Raw genomic sequence first — 20,754 nt, forward strand, 5'->3', positions numbered from 1 at the left:
AGATTGAAGGCAGGAGGAGAAGGGGATGACAGAGGATGAGATGGTTGAATGGCATCACCGACTCAATGGACACGAGTTTGAGCAAGCTCTGGGAAATGGGGAAGGACAGGAAGTCTGGCGTGCTACAGTCCATGGGGTCCCAAAGAGCCGGACATGACCGAGTGACTGAACAACAATCCTTCAATAGCATTAAAGAAGTACATTTAGGTGGTGCTAGTGGAGAAGGCAATGGCACCTCACTCCAGTACTCTTGCCTGGAAAATCCCATGGACGGAGGAGCCTGGGGGGCTGCAGTCCATGGGGTTGCTAAGAGTCGGACACGACTGAGCGACTTCACTTTCACTTTTCACTTTCATGCATTGGAGAAGGAAATGGCAACCCACTCCAGTGTTCTTGCCTGGAGAATCCCAGAGACGGGGGAGCCTGGTGGGCTGCCATCTATGGGGTTGCACAGAGTCGGACACGACTGAGGCGACTTAGCAGCAGTGGTAAAGAACCCGCCTGCCAATGCAGGAGGCACTAAGTGAACATTCAAGAATATCGTCATGGCACAGAAGATTCAGAAACTGATGGATATGGATCTGATTGAAGTCTAGGGATGATGTACTCAGGATCCTCCATCCTTTCACCCTCACGTGGAAAGAGGAGCCGGGATTGCAGTAACCAACATGAAGCAGAAGGGAGAGAGGGCGGGTGGGGAGTGACAGCTTATGTTTAAATACTTACACAGATCTATGTGGAAGACACAAAGGCGTGTACTCAGGTTATTCATGGAACACTGCCTCTGGGCCCTCCCAGCACATGCATGGCCTCTCCGGCTGCCCTGGGGTTCCGTGTCTCTTTCTCCTGACTCCCACTCACTGTCTCAGCTGCTCCTTCACAGTTGGTTACTTTTCACTTGTGCCAGTGGGCAGGTATAGGGAGGGGAGGATGTTTTTCCCAACCTCAGATACTGAGGTAGGAAATAGATGTGCCCCTGGGCTGGACAGCTGGTATTTGTCAAGTGGAATAAAAGTGAAGCTTTGTTCTCACCCAGACACTCCAAGGACAAAGCTAGTGGTAGAAGCTGAACTTTGTTGAAGTAAAGAGATAAGATGACCACTCCTGAGGTCAAGGAAAACTTCCCCATCTGCACATGCGCAGGGAGGCTCCTTGAGTGTCAAAAATGGAGGGGACACCACCCCATAATAGGTGTACCCCATAACAATAATATCCCCACTGCCTTCTGAGGCAGAATCCATCTTAGGAAAATGTTGTGCATGCGTGTTGGGGAGAGTCCTAGAACAGGTCAGTCATGGGAAAAGAAAAAAGCTGGCCAAAGGTAAACAAAAACCCTGAAGAACTGTCCTATATAAGGGATTAAACCACCTCTTCACTGCACTCTTTCTCATTAGGAAGGACACTGACATCCTTTCTGTCTAGGTGTGTATTTCTGCCCAGCTTCTGTCCTAAATAAACAAACTTTCTCTCTGTGCTCTTCCACTTGTTGTGCTGTGTCTCTAATAATAAACTTTGCACCTATTGCAGTTTTTGCCTCCTTGAAATATTTTTGCTTTCATTGGGGGTAAGAGCCAGGGCAACTTTGCTTCCATCTTCTAGCCTCTGGTGTCTAGTGACTAGGGGTCCTGATTTTCATCCAGGCTGCTCAGGTCCAATTCGTGGGCAGGGAACTAAAGTCTCTCTTCAGGACTGCTCACTGCTGTCTCTCTGAAATAAGAATCAACTGTCTTCACATTGTTAATTCTATGTTCTCTTCCAACAAAATAAGCCAGTCAGGAATGGTTATTTAAGAGAGAGAGAGAGAAGAAAAAATAAACACCCCCATAGAGATCAGATATTGGAATTATCAGACTGAAAAATAACCATGCTTACTATGTTCAAGACTGAGAAAAAATTAAAACTACCAAAGTATAAAAAAAGGCACAGCAGGTTATAAAACACTCTAAATAGAAAAGTACAATAATTAATGGTTTTCACAGTCAATTAGACAAAACTGAAGAGAGAATTAGTGAGTTTGTAGATAGGTCAGAAGAAAATATTCTGAATTAAACATGAAGAGACTAAAGAATAAAACATGTGGGAGAGAGAATACGAGATACGGAGGCTGCACTAAGTAAATCAAATATGCCTTCAATTACAGTCAAAGGGGGAAAGAGATCATGAGGTTGAAGCAATATTTTAAAAAATGACAGGATTTTTTAAAAATGAAGCTTTATAAATTCCAAGCAAGATAATTAATTATACTCCTAGCTACATTATGGTAAAATATCAGAAAACCAAAGACAATTTTTTTTAATATTTTTTTTGAGTTTTTTTTTTTTTTTTTAATTTTTTAAATTTTACTTTATTTTTAAACTTTACGTAATTGTATTAGTTTTGCCAAATATCAAAGTGAATCCGCCACAGGTATACATGTGTTCCCCATCCTGAACCCTCCTCCCTCCTCCCTCCCCATACCATCCCTCTGGGTCGTCCCAGTGCACCAGCCCCAAGCATCCAGTATTGTGCATCGAACCTGGACTGGCAACTCATTTCATACATGATAGTTTACATGTTTCAATGCCATTCTCCCAAATCTTCCCACCCTCTCCCTCTCCCACAGAGTCCATAAGACTGTTCTATACATCAGTGTCTCTTTTGCTGTCTCGTACACAGGGTTATTGTTACCATCTTTCTAAATTCCATATATATGCGTTAGTATACTGTATTGGTGTTTTTCTTTCTGGCTTACTTCATTCTGTATAATAGGCTCCAGTTTCATCCACCTCATTAGAACTGATTCAAATGTATTCTTTTTAATGGCTGAGTAATACTCCATTGTGTATATGTACCACAGCTTTCTTATCCATTCATCTGCTGATGGGCATCTAGGTTGCTTCCATGTCCTGGCTATTATAAACAGTGCTGCGATGAACACTGGGGTACACGTGTCTCTTTCCCTTCTGGTTTCCTCAGTGTGTATGCCCAGCAGTGGGATTGCTGGATCATAAGGCAGTTCTATTTCCAGTTTTTTAAGGAATCTCCACACTGTTCTCCATAGTGGCTGTACTAGTTTGCATTCCCACCAACAGTGTAAGAGGGTTCCCTTTTCACCACACCCTCTCCAGCATTTATTACTTGTAGACTTTTGGATCGCAGCAATGGTGTGAAATGGTACCTCATAGTGGTTTTGATTTGCATTTCTCTGATAATGAGTGATGTTGAGCATCTTTTCATGTGTTTGTTAGCCATCTGTATGTCTTCTTTGGAGAAATGTCTATTTAGTTCTTTGGCCCATTTTTTGATTGGGTCATTTATTTTTCTGGAGTTGAGCTGTAGGAGTTGCTTGTATATTCTCGAGATTAGTTGTTTGTCAGTTGCTTCATTTGCTATTATCTTCTCCCATTCTGAAGGCTGTCTTTTCACCTTGCTAATAGTTTCCTTTGATGTGCAGAAGCTTTTAAGGTTAATTAGGTCCCATTTGTTTATTTTTGCTTTTATTTCCAATATTCTGGGAGGTGGGTCATAGAGGGTCCTGCTGTGATATATGTCAGAGAGTGTTTTGCCTATGTTCTCCTCTAGGAGTTTTATAGTTTCTGGTCTTACATTTAGATCTTTAATCCATTTTGAGTTTATTTTTGTGTATGGTGTTAGAAAGTGTTCTAGTTTCATTCTTTTACAAGTGGTTGACCAGATTTCCTAGCACCACTTGTTAAAGAGATTGTCTTTAATCCATTGTATATTCTTGCCTCCTTTGTCAAAGATAAGGTGTCCATATGTGCGTGGATTTATCTCTGGGCTTTCTATTTTGTTCCATTGATCTATATTTCTGTCTTTGTGCCAGTACCATACTGTCTTGATAACTGTGGCTTTGTAGTAGAGCCTGAAGTCAGGTAGGTTGATTCCTCCAGTTCCATTCTTCTTTCTCAAGATCGCTTTGGCTATTCGAGGTTTTTTGTATTTCCATATAAATTGGGAAATTATTTGTTCTAGCTCTGTGAAGAATACTGTTGGTAGCTTGATAGGGATTGCATTGAATCTATAAATTGCTTTGGGTAGTATACTCATTTTCACTATATTGATTCTTCCAATCCATGAACATGGTATATTTCTCCATCTGTTAGTGTCCTCTTTGATTTCTTTCACCAGTGTTTTATAGTTTTCTATATATAGGTCTTTAGTTTCTTTAGGTAGATATATTCCTAAGTATTTTATTCTTTCCATTGCAATGGTGAATGGAATTGTTTCCTTAATTTCTCTTTCTGTTTTCTCATTATTAGTGTATAGGAATGCAAGGGATTTCTGTGTATTGATTTTATATCCTGCAACTTTACTATAGTCATTGATTAGTTATAGTAATTTTCTGGTGGAGTCTTTAGGGTTTTCTAAAAATATGGAACGCTTCATGAATTTGCGTGTCATCCTTGTGCAGGGGCCATGCTAATCTTCTCTGTATCGTTCCAATCTTAGTATATGTGCTGCCGAAGCAAGCACTTTTTTTAAAATCTTAACAGAATTTGAGGGGAAAAGTCAACTTGCCTTCAAAGGAGCAAGAATTAGGTTGAAATCTGACTTCTCAACAGAAACAGCTGGAAACAGAAGACCATCCATGACCTTCAGTGAGCTAAAAGAAAATGGCTGCAGTGTCAAGTTCAAGACATAGCAAAAATGTATGTCAGAAAAGGAGACAAGGAAAGAAGATATTGAGGCAGTCTGAGCACAGGTTGGAAAACAATTTCCAGACACAGAGTATTTCAGAAGGGAGTGAGTTTATTAAAAGCAAGGAGCAGAGATAATGAAGGTGCACAGCACTCCAACCTCCTGACAGACCTGGGAAAGTCGACCATTTCTGTGGGCTAGTAGCCAGTTTTTAATAGCCTCAGGGCAAAGAAAATTCCTGCTGGGAAATTGGCATTAGGTAATTGGTTAGGGTGCTATAGGGTGAGAACTGGGGTGGGCATTTTTGCCTAATATGGGTCAGGAAACCTGGTGATGATCGGGGGGCTTTTGGCAATGGTTACAGAGGGGCTCAGTCAGCTTTGGAGGTAACCTCGGTTCTGAGCTCCACTTCCATGGCCTTGGTGCAGGACTCAATAGAAGATACTTGTAGAAAAATAAAAACTGAATTTGTCACTAGCAGGCATAAGAAGTACTTTCAGGCGGAGGTCAGATTGCAATTGGGAATAAAGATTAGATAGGTAGATGTACAGAAAGATTTGTTTGCCAATTCACCCACATGTGCATCTAAGTGAATATTTTTACCCTGCTTTAATGAAAATTTTCTATCTACATAGAAGAAAATAATATAATAATCCTACTACTCATCTTTACTAATTATCAACATGGGATCCTCCAAAAGATTATCTACGGATTTTTCTTCAGAAGATTTGGAGCCAAAGAAGACAGTGGGCTGTTATACTCAAAGAAAAAGGCAAACTGTCAATGAAAAATCCTATGTCCACAAAAATGGTACTTAAAAAGGGAGGGAGATAATTCTGATAGAGCTGAAAAAAAAAAAAAAAAGGGGGAGGGAGAGGAAGTCCCCTGGTAGCCTAGTGGTTAGGATCCCACGCTTTCACTAGCATGGTCTGGGTTCAGTCCCTGGTTAGGGAACTGAAATCCTATAAGCTGCATAGTACAGCAAAAATAAGAAAGCAAAAAAAGGGAGGGGGAGGCAAGAAATCAAGACATTCCCAGATAAACAAAAGCAGAGGGAGTTTGTGACCACTAGACCTGTCCTGATCAAGAAATGCTCGAGAGAGTCCTGCAAGGTGAAATGAAAGGAAACTAGACAGTAACTCAAAGCCATACAAATAAAGATCATAATGTAAGTAAATATATGGTGGTGGTGGTTTAGTCGCTAAGTTGTGTCTGACTCTTGTGACCCCATGGACTATACCCTACTGGGCTCCTCTGTCCATGGGATTTCCCAGGCAAGAATACTGGAGTGGGTTGCCATTGCCTTCTCCAGGGAATCTTCCTGACCCAGAGATCGAACCCAGGTCTCCTGCATTGCAGGTGGATTCTTTACTATCTGAGCTACCTGGAAAGCCCATAAGTAAATATATAGGCAATTATAAAACCTAGTATTATTGTAACAGTGGTTTGCAGCTATACTTTTTGTTTTCTACATGATTTAAGAAACTAATGCATTTAAGAGAATTATTAGCTTTATTCTTAGGGGCTGAGCACTGAAGGATTGATTCTTTTGAACTCTGGTGCTGGAGAAGACTTTTGGGAGTCCCTTGGACTGCAAGGAGATCAAACCAGTCAATCCTAAAGACAATCAATCCTGAATATTCATTGGAAAGACTGATGCTGAAGCTCCAATACTTTGGCCACCTGATGCAAAGAGCTGACTCATTAGAGAAGACCCTGATGCTGGGAAAGATTGAAGGCAGGAAGAGAAGGGGACGACAGAAGATGAGATGGTTGGAGGGCATCACTGACTCAATGGACGTGAGTTTGAGCAAACTCCAGGAGATAGTGAAGGACAGGGAAGCCTGGCATGCTGCAGTCCATGGGGTCACAGAGAATCAGACACGACTGAGTAACTGAACAACAACACGATGTATACAGATTCATTTTGTGACAAAAACTAAAAGAGTTAGGACAGAACTGTAAAATAACAGAGATTCTGCATGTTATTGAGGTTGAGTTCAGTTCAGTCACTCAGTCGTGTCTGACTCTTTCTGACCCCATGGACTGCAGCTTGCCAGGCCTCCCTGTCTATCATCAACTCCCAGAGTTTACCCAAACTCATGTCCATTGAGTCGCTGATGCCATCCAACCATCTCATTCTCTGTTGTCCCCTTCTCCTCCCACCTTCAATCTTTCCCAGCATCAGGGTCTTTTCAAATGAGTCAGCTCTTCAAATCAGGTGGCCAAAGTATTGGAGTTTCAGCTTCAACATCAATCCTTCCAATGAACACTCAGGACTGATCTCCTTCAGAATGGACTGGTTGGATCTCCTTACAGTCCAGGGACTCTCAAGAGTCTTCTCCAACACCACAGTTCAAAAGCATCAATTCTTTGGAGATCGGCTTTCTTTATAGTCCAATTCTCACATCCATACATGACTACTGGAAAAACCATAGCCTTGACTAAATGGACCTTTGTTGGCAAAGTAATGTCTCTGCTTTTTAGTATGCAGTATCGGTTGGTCATAACTTTCCTTCCAAGGAGTAAGTGTCCTTTAATTTCATGGCTGCAGTCACCATCTGCAGTGATTTTGGAGCCCCCCAAAATAAAGTCTGCCACTGTTTCCACTGTTTACCCATCTATTTGCCATGAAGTGATGGGACTGAATGCCTTGATCTTAGTTTTCAGAATGTTGAGTTTTAAGCCAACTTTTTCAGTCTCCTCTTTCACTTTCATCAAGAGACTCTTTAGTTCTTCTTCACTTTCTGCCATAAGGGTGGTGTTATCTGCATATCTGAGGTTATTGATATTTCTCCCAGCTATTTTGATTCCAGATTATTGAGGTTAAACTTGTGTAAATTTAAGCTAGAGTGTTATAACTTTAAGATGTTAAATATAATCCCCATGGTAGTTACAAAGAAAATAGCTAAAGAATATACACAAAAGATAATGAGAAAGGAATTTAAACATTTCACCACAAAAAAAGTTGACTGAAAAGAGGAATGCAGGAAATGAGAGACAAAAAAACTTATAGAAAACAAATAATACAATGACAGAAATAAGTCCCTCCTTACCAGTAATTACTTCAAATGTAAGTAGATTAAGTTCTCCAGTCAAAAGACAGGATGGAAGAAGGGAAAAAGTACGTGGCCCAACTATATACTGTCTATAAGAGACTCACTTAAGAATCAAAGACACAAACAGGTTGAAAGTGAAAGGATAGAAAAAGACACTCCCTGTGAATCGTAAACCAAAGAGAGCAAGACTGGCTATACTAATATCAGGCAAAATAGACTTTAAATCAAGCAGTTTACAAGAGACAAAGAACAACATTATATATTAATAAAATGTTCAATACAGAAAAATACATAACAATTATAAAATTTATGCACCTGATGACAAGTCAAATATGTGAAGCAAAACTGTCAGAACTAAAGGGCAAAATAGACAGTTCTACAATAAGAGTTGGAAACCTCAATACCTCTGAGTAATAGAGCAACCAGACAGAGGATAAGTAAAGAAATCAAGGGTTTAAACAACACAGTAAAACAACCCAGTGTTCAACCTGGTGTAGCTGAACACTCCACCGAACAACAGCATACACATTCTTTTCAAGTGCATATGAGATATTTTGCAGGATAGATCATATGCTAGGGCAAAAATTAAGTCTCAGTGGGCTCTAAAGGAGAAAGCAATGGCAAGCCACTCCAGTAGTCTTGCCTGGAAAATCCCATGGATGGAAGAGCCTGGTAGGCTGCAGTCCATGGGGTCGCTACGAGTCAGACACGACTGAGCGACTTCACTTTGACTTTTCACTTTCATGTATTGGAGAAGGAAATGGCAACCCACTCTAGTGTTCTTGCCTGGAGAATCCCAGGGACGAGGGAGCCTGGTGGGCTGCCGTCTATGGGGTCGCACAGAGTCGGACACGACTGAAGCGACTTAGCAGCAGCAGCATCAGGCTGTAAAAGTGGAGAAGGCAATGGCACCCCACTCCAGTACTCTTGCCTGGAAAATCCCATGGATGGAGGAGCCTGGTAGGCTGCAGTCCATGGGGTCGCGAAGAGTCGGACACAACTGAGCAACTTCACTTTCACTTTTCACTTTCATGCATTGGAGAAGGAAACGGCAACCCACTCCAGTGTTCTTGCCTGGAGAATTCCAGGGACGGGGGAGCCTGGTGGGCTGCCGTCTATGGGGTCGCACAGAGTCAGACACGACTGAAGCGACTTAGCAGCAGCAGCAGGCTCTAAAAGATATCATACAATGTATCTTCTCTGACCAAAAATGGGATGAAGTTAGAAATCAAAAATATAAAGAAAACTGGAAAATTCACAAAATTGTAGGAATTAAACAACACACTTTTAAGCAAGCAATGGATCAAAGAAGAAATCAGGTTTTCCATTCCATTCTAATTTTTTAGAAAATACTTAGTCAAATGAATATGAAAACACAACAACCCACATTTATCATGATAGATTTCTAATTTAAAAAATAGATATGCAACAAGCAACAAAGGTTTACTGTATAGCACAGGGAACTACAGTCAAGATTTTGTAATAACCTATAATGGAAAACAATTTGAAAAATAATATATGTGTGTATATATAACTGAATCACTATGCTGTACACCCGAAACATTGTAAGTCAACTATACTTCAAAAAATATACATATTAAGAAAAAAAACAATAACCAACACTTACAGGACTCAGCAAAAATGGGTACAAAGTGGGGAATTTATAGCTATAATTGCTTACATTAGAAAACAAAGAGGGAGACTTCTCTGGTGGTCCAATAGTTAAGACTCCAAGCTTCCAGGATAGGGGGCGAGTGTTTGATCTCTGGTCAGGGAATTATAATCCCACATGCAGCATGGCCAAACAAACAAACAAACAAAAACAAACCAAACAAAACAAGAATGATCTCAAATCAATAAGCTAACTTTACAGTGTAAGAAACTAGAAAAAGAACAAACAGAAGGAAAAGAAAAATAAAGGTGAAGCGGAAATAGCTGAAATACAGATTAGAAAAGCAATACAGAAAAATCAGTGAGACCAAAAAAATTGATTCCTCAGAATAATCAACAAAATTGACAAAACTTTAGCTAGCAGACTAATAAAAAAAAAAAGACTCAGATTACTAAAATCGGAAATGAAAGTGGTGACATTACTAACTCTACAGAAATAAGGGTTATAACGGTACTATGGACAATTGTACGCCAATAAATTGGATAACCTAGATGAAATGGAAAATTTCCTAAAACACAAAATCTACCAAGATTAAATCATTAAGAAACTTAAAAATCTGAACAGGCCTACAAATATTAAGGGGATTGAATAAGGAATCAAAAGTCTATTAACAAAGAAAAGCCCTGGACCTGATGGACTCACTGGTGAATGTTCCCAAGTGTGTAAAGAACTAATACCAATCTTCCTCAAATTAAAAAAAAAATTGAACAGGACGGATACTTCCTAACTCATTCTGAGGCCAGCATTACCCTGATAAAAAAGACACTATAAGAAAACCACAGACCCAGAAGTGGTGTTGCTTATGAACATTGATGCAAAAATCCACAACAAAATAGAATTCAGCAGCATATTGAAAGAATTATACACCAAGACCCCACAGGGTTTATTCATGGAAGTCAAGGATGATTCAACATAGGAAAAATCAATCATTAAGCCACATCAACAGAATGAAGGGAGAAAAACCACACAATCATTTTCATTGATGCAAAAATAAAAAGCATTTGACAAAGTTGATAATAAAATGCTTTCATAATAAAAACACTCAACAAAATGGGAATAGAAAGGCAAGGATGACCACTTTCACTACTTCTATTCAACATAGTACTAGAAGTTCTAGGCAGAGCAGTTTAGCAAGAAAAAGAAACAAAAGACTTCCCTGGCAGTCCAGTGGTTAAGACTCGGAGCTTCCACCGCAGGGGGTACAGTTTCAACCCCTGCCCAGAGAACTAAGTTCCCCCATCCCAAGCGGCACAGCCAAGACATTTTTTTTTATGCAAGAAAAATAAAGTAAAAAATAAAAGGCATCCAAGTTGGAAAGAAAGCAGTACCATTATCTCTATTTCTAGATAACCTTATAAGTTTAAAATCATAAAGATTCCACAAAAAATCTGGTAGAACTAATAAATGAATTCAGCAAAGTAGCGGGATACTAAGTCAATGCACAAAATCAGTTGCATTTCTATATGCAATGAGTGATCTGAAAAGAAAATCATAAAAGCAATTCCATTTACAGTGGCATCGAAAAGAATAAAATACTTAGAAATTGATTTAACCAAGAAGGTGAAAGATTTGTACAGTAAAACATACAAAACATTGTTGAAAGAAATTACAGAGATATAAATAAAAATACATTCCATATTTATGGATTGGAAGACTTCATATTGTTAAAATGTCAATACTACCCAAAGTGATCTATAGATTCAATGCAATCCCTATCAAAAATTTCAATGACTTTTTTTGCCGAGATAGAAAATCCCATCCTGGGGTTTCCTTCATGGTCCAGTGGTTAAGACCCTGCCTTCCAATTCAGGGAATGAAGGTTCAATCTCTGGTCAGGGAACTAAGATCCCATATGCCACAGGGCAACAAAGCCCGAGTACCAAAGTGAAGACCCAGTGCAGCCTAAATAAAATAAGTAAATAAAAAAAAAGAAAGAAAGAAAATCCCATCCTAAAATTCATATGGAATCTCAAGGGACCCCCAAATAACCAAAACAATCTTTAAAAAGAACAAAGTTGGAGTACTCACATTCTGATTTAAAAACCTACTATAAAGCTACAGTAATCAAAACAGGGTAGTACTGGCATAGAGACAGACATTTAGATGACTCGAATAGAATAGAAAACCCAGAAATAAACCCTTGCATGGTAAAATGATTTTTAAAAGGGTGCCAAGATTACTCAATGGGGAAAGGATAGTCTTTTCAACAAATGGTGCTGAGAAAATTAGATATCCATATACAAATGAATGAAGTTAGATGCTTATCTAACATCATATAAAAATAGTTAAAAATAGATCAAAGACAGAAATGTAAGACCTAATGCAATAAATTCTTAAAGACAACACAGAAGTTTCACAGCACTGGATTTGACAATGATTTCTTAGATGGTACAATGGTACAAGTTTAAAAAAAGAAAAAATAGGCAAGTTGAAATTCATGAAAATGTAAAATGTCGGAAGACACTATCCACAGAGTGAAAATGCAAAAGCCACAGAATAGGAGAAAATATCTGCAAATCATTTACCTGATAAGGGATTAATATCCAGAATATATAGAAAACTCCCCAAACTCAACAAAAAAACAGATTCAGAAATAGGCAAAGGAACTGAATAGAAATTTCTCCAAAGAACATATGCAATTGGCCAACAAGCATATGAAAGATACTCAACCTCACTAATCATTAGTGAAACACAAATCAAAACTATAATAAGATAACTCACACCCATTAGGGTGGCTGTTATTAAAAAACAAACAAACAAAACCCCCAATACAGCAAGCATTGGCAAGGATGTGGGGAATTTTTTTTTTTACTGAAGTAGATTTACAAAGCTGTGTTAGTTTCTGATGTACAGCAAAGTAATTCAGTTATATGTACATATATACTCTTTTCCATTATGGCTTATTAGAGGATGCTGAATCCAGTTCCCTGTGCTCTCCAGCAGGGAATAGAGCAGTACGGTAGTGCAGCACGGTGTTGTTTATCTATTTTATATACAGTAGTTTGATCTGCTAATCCCAAACTCCTAATTTATCCCTACCCACGTAAGTTTGCTTTCTATGTTTATGAACCTGTTTGTTTTGTAAATAAGTTCATTTGTATCATATTTTAGATTCCACTATCAGTAATATCATATGCCATTTGTCTTTCTCTTTCTGACTTGCTTCACTTACTATGATACCTCTAGGTCCATCCATGTTGTTGCAAATGGCATTATTTCTTTTTCATGGTGAGTATGGAGAAGGCAATGGCACCCCACTCCAGTACTCTTGCCTGGAAAATCCCATGGATGGAGGAGCCTGGTAGGCTGCAGTCTATGGGGTCGCTAAGAGTCGGACACGACTGAGTGACTTCACTTTCAATTTTCCCTTTCATGCATTGGAGAAGGAAATGGCAACCCACTCCAGTGTTCTTGCCTGGAGAATCCCAGGGACCGGGGAGCCTGGTGGGCTGCCATCTCTGGGGTCGCACAGAGTCGGACACGACTGAAGTGACTTAGCAGTAGCAGCAGTATTCTATCACCTGTATACACCATATCTTCTTTACCTGTTCATCTGTTGATGGACATTTAGGTTGCTTCCACGTTTTGGCCATTGTAAATAGTGCTGCTGTGAACTCTGGGGTGCATGCATCTTTTCAAGTTAATTTTTTTTCTGGATATATGTCCAGGAGTGGGGCTGATGGATCACATGGCAACTCTTCTTTTAGTCTTTTTTTTAAGCAAACTCTATACTGTTTTCCACAGTGGCTGCACCGATTTGCAGTTTCCGCTGACAATGTAGGAGAGTTCCCTTTTAGGATGTGAATAAGTTGGAGTCCTTGTGCACTGCGGGAATGTAAAGTGGTACAGCCACTGTGGAAAATGGTATGGTGGCTCCTCAAAACCCTGTTCTCTTGCCCCTGGAGAGTAGAATGGGCAGAAAATCAGACACAGAATTGAATCATAAGGGTGGCAGAACTGCAAAGGAGGCTGTATGCTCAACCATAATTGATCTCCTATCCTAAAGGCAGTGTCCCTGATAGAAAAGTAATGGGATTCAGATGGCTGCTATGGGAAAATTTGAATGGATACACTCAAGAAACTTGCACCTCCAGTTTTCCCTGAACAGGCTAGGCTCTAAAAACCCCTCATCTCAAGCCTTAGTGAGCAGAGCAGCCTCCTGCTGCCTGGAGACGAGGCGAAGAACTTCCCCGAGGTAGAATCTTCCCTTACAGAATGATAATGTGTCCCCTCCTCTTTGCTGCCCCACATTGCCACCAGACCAATACCTATAGTTAGTCCTCATCACAGCCCAAGATCAAAAGTACAGTCCTGCTCCGGATGAAACCATTTATTTACCAAAAGAGTTGCAGGGGCTATTATGTACTGGAAGAATCTGGGAGAGGAAGTATAAGAGAAGACATGAGAATTTATTTACCTGGGGGCACTCTCCCGTGAATTTAATATCTGTCAACATCTGGAGCTCCAACATCCTGCTAGAATGACTCCCTGAAGCCTGGACATAACATTTGCTACAGTAAATTAGGTGGAGATCATATAACTACTTTCTGAAAGTATCAAGGAAGGACATTCCCATAAACTGACATGAAAGACTTGAAGGCTATGCTTTGGGAGTAAGAAAGATTCCCTAGGAATAAGGACAAAATAGAAAAACAAAACCTAAAGCCAAGCCATGACATACATGATCAAGTTAATTCATTAGTAATTTAACTGCTGACCAGAACAAAACTCAACACATTTAGAGTGAGATAACACAAGCCAAATCTCTACAGTGTATGTTCCAAGTCCAGCATATAAAGAAATATTTACTAAATATATGAAGCAGCAAGAAAATGTATTCTAAAATTAAGAGAAAAACCAGTCAACACAAGCAGACTCATAAATGGCTGAGAAATGAGCATTGGAAGACAGGATTTAAACAAAAATCTCTGGAATTAACCAAGTCCCATAGCAACTACATTCCACTAGTTATGTACAGATGTGAGTGCTGGACCATAAAAAAGGCTGAGCACTGAAGAATTTACACTTTCAAACTGTGGTACTGGTGAAGACACTCGAGAGTCCCTTGGACAGCAAAGAGATCAAAAGTATCAAGCCTAAAGGAAATCAACTCTGAATATTCATTGAAAGGACTGCATGCCCTTGGACCACTGAGGGGTAGAAGTACCTTGGAAGAGCCCTGAGTTGGACCATAAAGAAGGCTGAGCACCAAAAAACTGATGCCTTCAAACTGTGGTATTGGAAAAGACTTGAGAGTCCCTTGGACAGCAAGAAGATCAAACCAGTCAAGCCTAAAGGAAAGCAACCCTGAGTATTCATTGAAAGGACTGATGCTGAAGCTCTATTACTTTGGCCACCTGATGAGAAGAGCCAACTCTGGAAAAGACCCTGATGCTGGGAAAGATTGAGGGCAGGAGGAGAAGGGGGTGACAAGAGGATAAAATGGTTGGATGACATCGTCGACTCAATGGACATGAGTTTGAGCAAGCTCCCGGAGCCAGTGATGGACAGGGAAGCCTAGCATGCTGCAGTCCATGGGGTGGTAAGAGGGTAACAGGCAGGAAGTCCAGGGGTCTCCAAACGGAGGAAACAAACTACAAGTGTCAGGTTTTTTTCTCCCAGTGGATGCTTCATGAATAAGCAACAGCTGGTGTGGCTGTTCCCCAGCCTCTCTGGCTGTTCAGCACATATGATCCCAGGGATAGATTGGAGAAACCTGTTTTTCTTTATCTCTTTGTCTCCTGTCCTCCATCTCACCCTGTATTTAATCACCCTTAGTTTTGCTGTCGGATCTTCTCTTACTTGGATTGCCTGTGTTTCTATTGAAACCAGAGTAATCTGAGGTTGTACTGAGACAGGGGTTTTTTGGCCCTCTACTTGGGCAATTTGAATCTCAGTTTGGATTTTTACCAAGACCAAGGCAACCTTTCCTGGCAGGGGTGTGGGGGGGAGGTTTCCTGACTTTCAGTTTGGTCAGTTTGGAGCCCGGGTATGGGGGCAAAGTAGGAGGACAGAAGGGAGCTGAAGGTTTCATGCCTAAATCTATACCCTGAGTTCATAAATCTGGCATGTCTTGCAGAGAGAAAAAAGGGCAACACATATGCTGCTGCTGCTGCTAAGTCACTTCAGTCGTGTCCGACTCTGTGCGACCCCAGAGATGGCAGCCCACCAGGCTCCCCCGTCCCTGGGATTCTCCAGGCAAGAACACTGGAATGGGTTGCCACCTCCTTTTCCAATGCATGAAAGTGAAAAGTGAAAGTGAAGTCTCCCAGTCGTGTCCAATTCTTTGCGACCCCATGGACTGCGGCCTACCAGGCTCCTCTGCCCATGGGATTTTCCAGGCAAGAGTACTGGAGTGGGGTCGCCATTGCCTTCTCGGACACATATGCTACTTCTACCCATTTCCCTTGTTTTCTACAGAACCGCTTGAATTGTAAAACGGCGTTAAAATTAAGAGACCCTCCAACCGGTCACCGTTCGCCATCCTCCAATGGATACCATGGCCATGGTATCACACAGGAAGATCAAGCGTGTCTTCTTTAAGCCCTGGGGATCAAATCTATCCCAGTTTTTCAGGATACAGTTCAAAGGAGCGAGTCTGGAATTGTTAGCTCCCAACTGTGAGAGAGGAAAAAAAGCGATCAGCGCCATCTTTCTACTGGAGGCGTTCCTCCCTGCTCTGCTGCTGCTAAGTCGCTTCAGTCATGTCTGACTCTGTGCGACCCCAGAGACAGCAGCCCACCAGGCTCCCCGGTCCCTGGGATTCTCCAGGCAAGAACACGGGAGTGGGTTGCCATTGCCTTCTCCAATGCATGAAAGTGAAAAGTGAAAGTGAAGTCACTCAGTCGTGCCTGACTCTTAGCGACCCCATGGACTGCAGCCCACCAGGCTCCTCCGTCCATGGGATTTTCCAGGCAAGAGTACTGGAGTGGGTTGTCATTGCCTTCTCCGCTCCCTGCTCTAGATGGGGGTATAGGCAGACTTTACACTGAAGCTTTCCTTCCCTGGTCGGACTTAGTCTGTCCCTTACCGACGCAGGCACCTTCCTCGTCCCTCCCGGCTCTACCACTGAGGCGGGGTGGAGTTGCACCAAGGAGGCCTGATGGCATCCCAGACTAATGTCCAGGTCCTTACCATTAAAACCTTGCGTGCCTCTGATGCCACCCGGGGTGCAATCAGAGTAACCTTCTGGAATGCCTCCCACGCTAAGACCACTGGGGGAAACATTCATCTCCTGAGTGCCTCTGCACGACCCTGAATATATTTCTGACCACAATAAGACGGGTACAAACATAAAACCAATATGTTCCTTCTGAGCGTCACTACACCAGTATGCCTACAGATTCCACAGAAAGAATATCTAACGAGTTGGGACAAAAGCCACTGGAGAGTCTCCTCTGGTCCACTAAGAGCTAGCCTTACCAAAGGAAGAAGCCCGCTGTACTTCCTGCTGCTGCTGCTAAGTCGCTTCAGTCATGTCTGAGTAACCTGAGTAAACTTTAACCTGAGAGATGCTCTTGGAGCTAGAGCTCCATCTAGCTTCTGAACTTTCAACTCCTAGTGAGACTAGGCGCTTCCTGATTACCAGTCTAAATTTGGGACCTAAGTAACAGTACACAGTAACAGCATAGATCACAAGTCCCTTGAAAATCTATGATCCAACCGAGTAGGTTAGTAGTTTGTTCTAATTCCCAGAAGTTATGAAATGGTCAGAGAGACCAGAAAGTTTGACTGAGAAAGGAGAGTTCGGCCCACACACTTCGACCATCTCTGCCGTTCCCCGAAGGAGACATTGGGTGCCTCTCGACATTAGAAGGTCGGTATAATCCCCTGACAGGGTTTCTGCCATAAACCATTATGAGGTCACCTCAGAATCGCAGATTAAGACACAGCCCTTGGTTCGCATATGTGTCTCTTTTAATCGATCACACACACAAGCACACAGTAGAGTTAGTAAAATACAGCAGAAAACGTGTTTGCTAGGAGAACAAAGGACTAGAGCTCCAAGCATCCTTAACTTGTCCTGAAGAACCCCAGGCAAGCCCCCAAGATGAAAGGTTGTTGTTGAGCTGCGAAAGATGCCGCCTGGATTCTTGGCTTCTGGAGGAGAAGAATTCAATACGGGGCCAGTGATGAGGCTTGATCGCTCAGAGCTTTTGTGTAATAAAGTTTTAGTAAAGTATAAAAAAGGTAGAGAAAGCCTCTGACATAGACATCAGAAGGGGGCAGAAAGAGTGCCCCCCTGCTAGTCTTTAGCCGTTTGTTTTATGTCTGTTAAAAAGCTATTAATCAGATAAGAGAGACACCTCAAGGTTGACGGAGTTTCACCAGGCCCCTCTCCCACAATATACATTTTTGAGATAGGATGGCACGAGGTGTGTCATCTCCCAGCCATAAAACAATTGATATGAATACTGGTTTGTTGAACTATTATCAGCCCAAGATTTGAGAAAAGAAAAAAAGTTAGTCTTAGGTAGAACCATTTTGAAGAAAAGCAAATTCCAAAAGCAAATACATAGTTTCATTAACATAGCTTAAGAAAAACATTTCCAAAAGGAAAACGCATTGGTTAGCTCAAGGTTTGAGAACAGTTAAGTTCAGGTGGAACCAGGTGTCGTCATGGCAACACAGAAATTTAAGAGAAAAAAATCTGACACTTGTAGTTTGTTTCCTTCTGCGGCTTAAGGGAGAAATAAAAAATGTCTGACGCTTGCAGCCTATTTCCTCCATTTGGAGACCCCTGGCCTTCCTGCCTGTTACCCTCTCAGTGGCAAAGAGTTGGACATAACTTAGCGGCTGAACAACAACATAGCAACTACTGCCATGAGCCTCCTGATCTAAACCAGCCAGCTCCCTGACTCCATATTAAATGGAATATCCCCCCTAGAGCATCATAACTAATCACCTACTGCCACCCTTCCAGCATGATTTTTCTGTCTTGAGGCCATAAGAATTGGCTGCTGCTGCTGCTGCTAAGTGGCTTCAGTCGTGTCCGACTGTGCAACCCCATGGACAGCAGCCCACCAGGCTCCCCCGCCCCTGGGATTCTCCAGGCAAGAACACTGGAGTGGGTTGCCATTTCCTTCTCCAATGCATGAAAGTGAAAAGTGAAAGCGAAGTCGCTCAGTCGTGTCCGACTCTTAGCGACCCCATGGACTGCAGTCTACCAGGCTCCTCCGTCCATGGGATTTTCCAGGCAAGAGTACTGGAGTGGGGTGCCGTTGCCTTCTCCTAAGAATTGGCTACTAGCTCACAAAGGGGCTCTCCATTGAGCCAACATACTGTTCTAACAGCATCTCCAGCTCTAATAAATTCCAGTCTGTTCTTGTTCTGCCTTGTGTCTGGAAATTTTTTTCCAACCCACGCAGGGACCACGACAAATTACTTTTCATTTTTTAAAACTCATTTGAAATCTTTATAGATTCAAAGATTTCAAAGATAGTGCAGAGAGGTTCTGTGTACCCTTCTCTGTTTCCTCCAGCGATTACATGTAATACAAAATCCACACAATGCCAAAGGTATAGTTCTATCCTTTTATCCCATGTAGATTCATGTAACCACCTATGATCAAGATTCAGAACTATCCCACTACTATAAAGAGCTCCTCTGCTACTCCTTTATAGTCACACCTTATCTCTCCTCTCCCACCATCCCTGTCCCCTGGCAGCCACTGATCTTTTTTCCACCTGTATAATTCTGTCATCTCAAGACTGTTATATAAAATCGTATGTCATGTGACCTTTTGAGATCAGCTTTTTTTTTCTATTCAGAACAATACCCTTGAGACCCATCCATGTTATTGCATGTATCAATGGCTTGTCCCTTGTTACTGATGAATAGTGTAAAAAAGGGATTTCCAGGTGGCGCGGTGGTAAAGAAGCCATCTGTCAATGCATGAGGTGGAAGGGATGTGGGTTCGATCCCTGGGTCGGGAAGATCCACTGGAGGAAGAAACGGCAACCCACTCCAGTATTCTTACCTGGAAAATTCCATGAATACAAGAGCCTAACAGGCTTCCGTCCACAGAGTTGCAAAGAATTGGACATGACTGAGCAACTGAGTCTCCAAACCTCACTAAAATGGAGTTCAGAGGCCAGAAGAGGGAGCTCTTCCCCAGTACCACTCCATGTCTATTACAGGACTTGGGTGAATTTGACCCCAAGGGGAAAAGATGTGCATTGCATCTTCTACAAGAAATTTACTACCTCAGCAACAGCCAAACAGAAAACCATCATCACCCTGAACCCCCATTTTTCTCTGATGGACTTTCATTCAAAACAAATCCTCTCAACCTCTTTCTTTGTTGGACTTGGTTATGCTTTTTGCTGTAGCTTGCTTATCCAGAATTTCAGTTCCTTTGCCATTTCCAAAGAAATGCATTTTCTGCTAGTAAAATAACTTATTTTTAAGGTGAACAATAGTAGTTTGTAATATGGTTGTAAAACACTTTGCTTAGCCATCATTTGAGGGATATTTGGCTGTTTTCAGCTTGGGGCTCTTACAAATAAATCTGCCATGAACACTCATATACAGATTTTTGTGTAGATTTAAGTTTCTATCTTTCTGGGATAAATGCCCAGGAGTACAATTGCTAGTATGTTTAGTTTTTAAAAGAAACTGCCAAACTGTTTTCCAGAATGTTTGGACCACATTATATTTCCACCAGACACATATGATAGATAGTTTTATTTGTATTTATATGCTCACTACTTTTCAGTTCCCCTCGTTTTAGTTCAGTTGTTCTAGTAAGTATGTTGTGTTCTCTTACCATGGTCTGAATTTGCATTTCCTTAATGGTTAGTGATGTTGAACATGTACTCATTTTTAAAAGCTAAACAATTGTATTAAAAAGAAAACAATTTGGTAAGTGGTCTTCAAAGTGTGGTCCCTGAACCAGCAGCAAAGCATCACTTGGGAACGTGCTTGAAATTCAAATCATCAGGTTCCACCTCTGATCTCCTGATCAGAAACTCTAGGGAGGGAATTCCCTGGTGGTCCAGCAGTTATGGGGCTTCCCAGGTGGCACTAGTGGTCAAGAACCTGCCTTCCAACGCAGGAGATGTAAGAAACATGGGTTCAATCCCTGGGTTGGGAAGATCCCCTGGAGGAGGGCATGGCAACCCACTCCAGTATTCTTGCCTGGAGAAGCCCATGGACAGAGGAGCCTGGTGGGCTACGGTCTGTGGGGTTGCAAAGAGTTGGACACGGTTGAAGGGGCTCAGCATGCACACCAGAGGTTAGGATTCAGTGCTTTCACTACTGAGGGCCCAGGGTTCAACCCCTTGTTGGGGAACTAAGATCCCTCAAGCTGCACGGCAAGGCCAAGCTCTTCAAGTGGAAAGTCGGTATCGTTTACTACAAATAGGAAGTAACTGTAAGAAGGAC

General features: G+C 41.6%; 1 protein-coding gene and 1 non-coding gene across 4 annotated transcripts in view; both read right to left on the reverse strand.

The window, feature by feature from the left end:
* LOC123330693 (proline-rich protein 36-like) overlaps positions 1–20,754 on the reverse strand; it is a 37,440-nt gene that overhangs the window by 12,966 nt on the left and 3,720 nt on the right. Inside the window, exon 2 of one of the 3 annotated variants that reach the window (XR_006546748.1) lies at positions 700–1,707. The exons of 1 other annotated variant lie outside the window; for it this stretch is intronic. The gene's annotated coding sequence lies outside the window, so the exon portion shown is untranslated. Of the gene's footprint in view, positions 1–699; positions 1,708–4,481; positions 4,604–20,754 lie in introns of those variants that run through there. One more of the 3 variants, XR_006546747.1, reaches the window with a different exon arrangement.
* Positions 4,367–4,473, reverse strand: LOC112581047. Its single transcript, XR_003105488.1, has one exon. It is a non-coding gene; the product is annotated as a U6 spliceosomal RNA (small nuclear RNA).

This window comes from Bubalus bubalis, chromosome 20 (assembly GCF_019923935.1).
Source record: "Bubalus bubalis isolate 160015118507 breed Murrah chromosome 20, NDDB_SH_1, whole genome shotgun sequence".
In the NCBI taxonomy this organism is placed as follows: domain Eukaryota; kingdom Metazoa; phylum Chordata; class Mammalia; order Artiodactyla; family Bovidae; genus Bubalus; species Bubalus bubalis.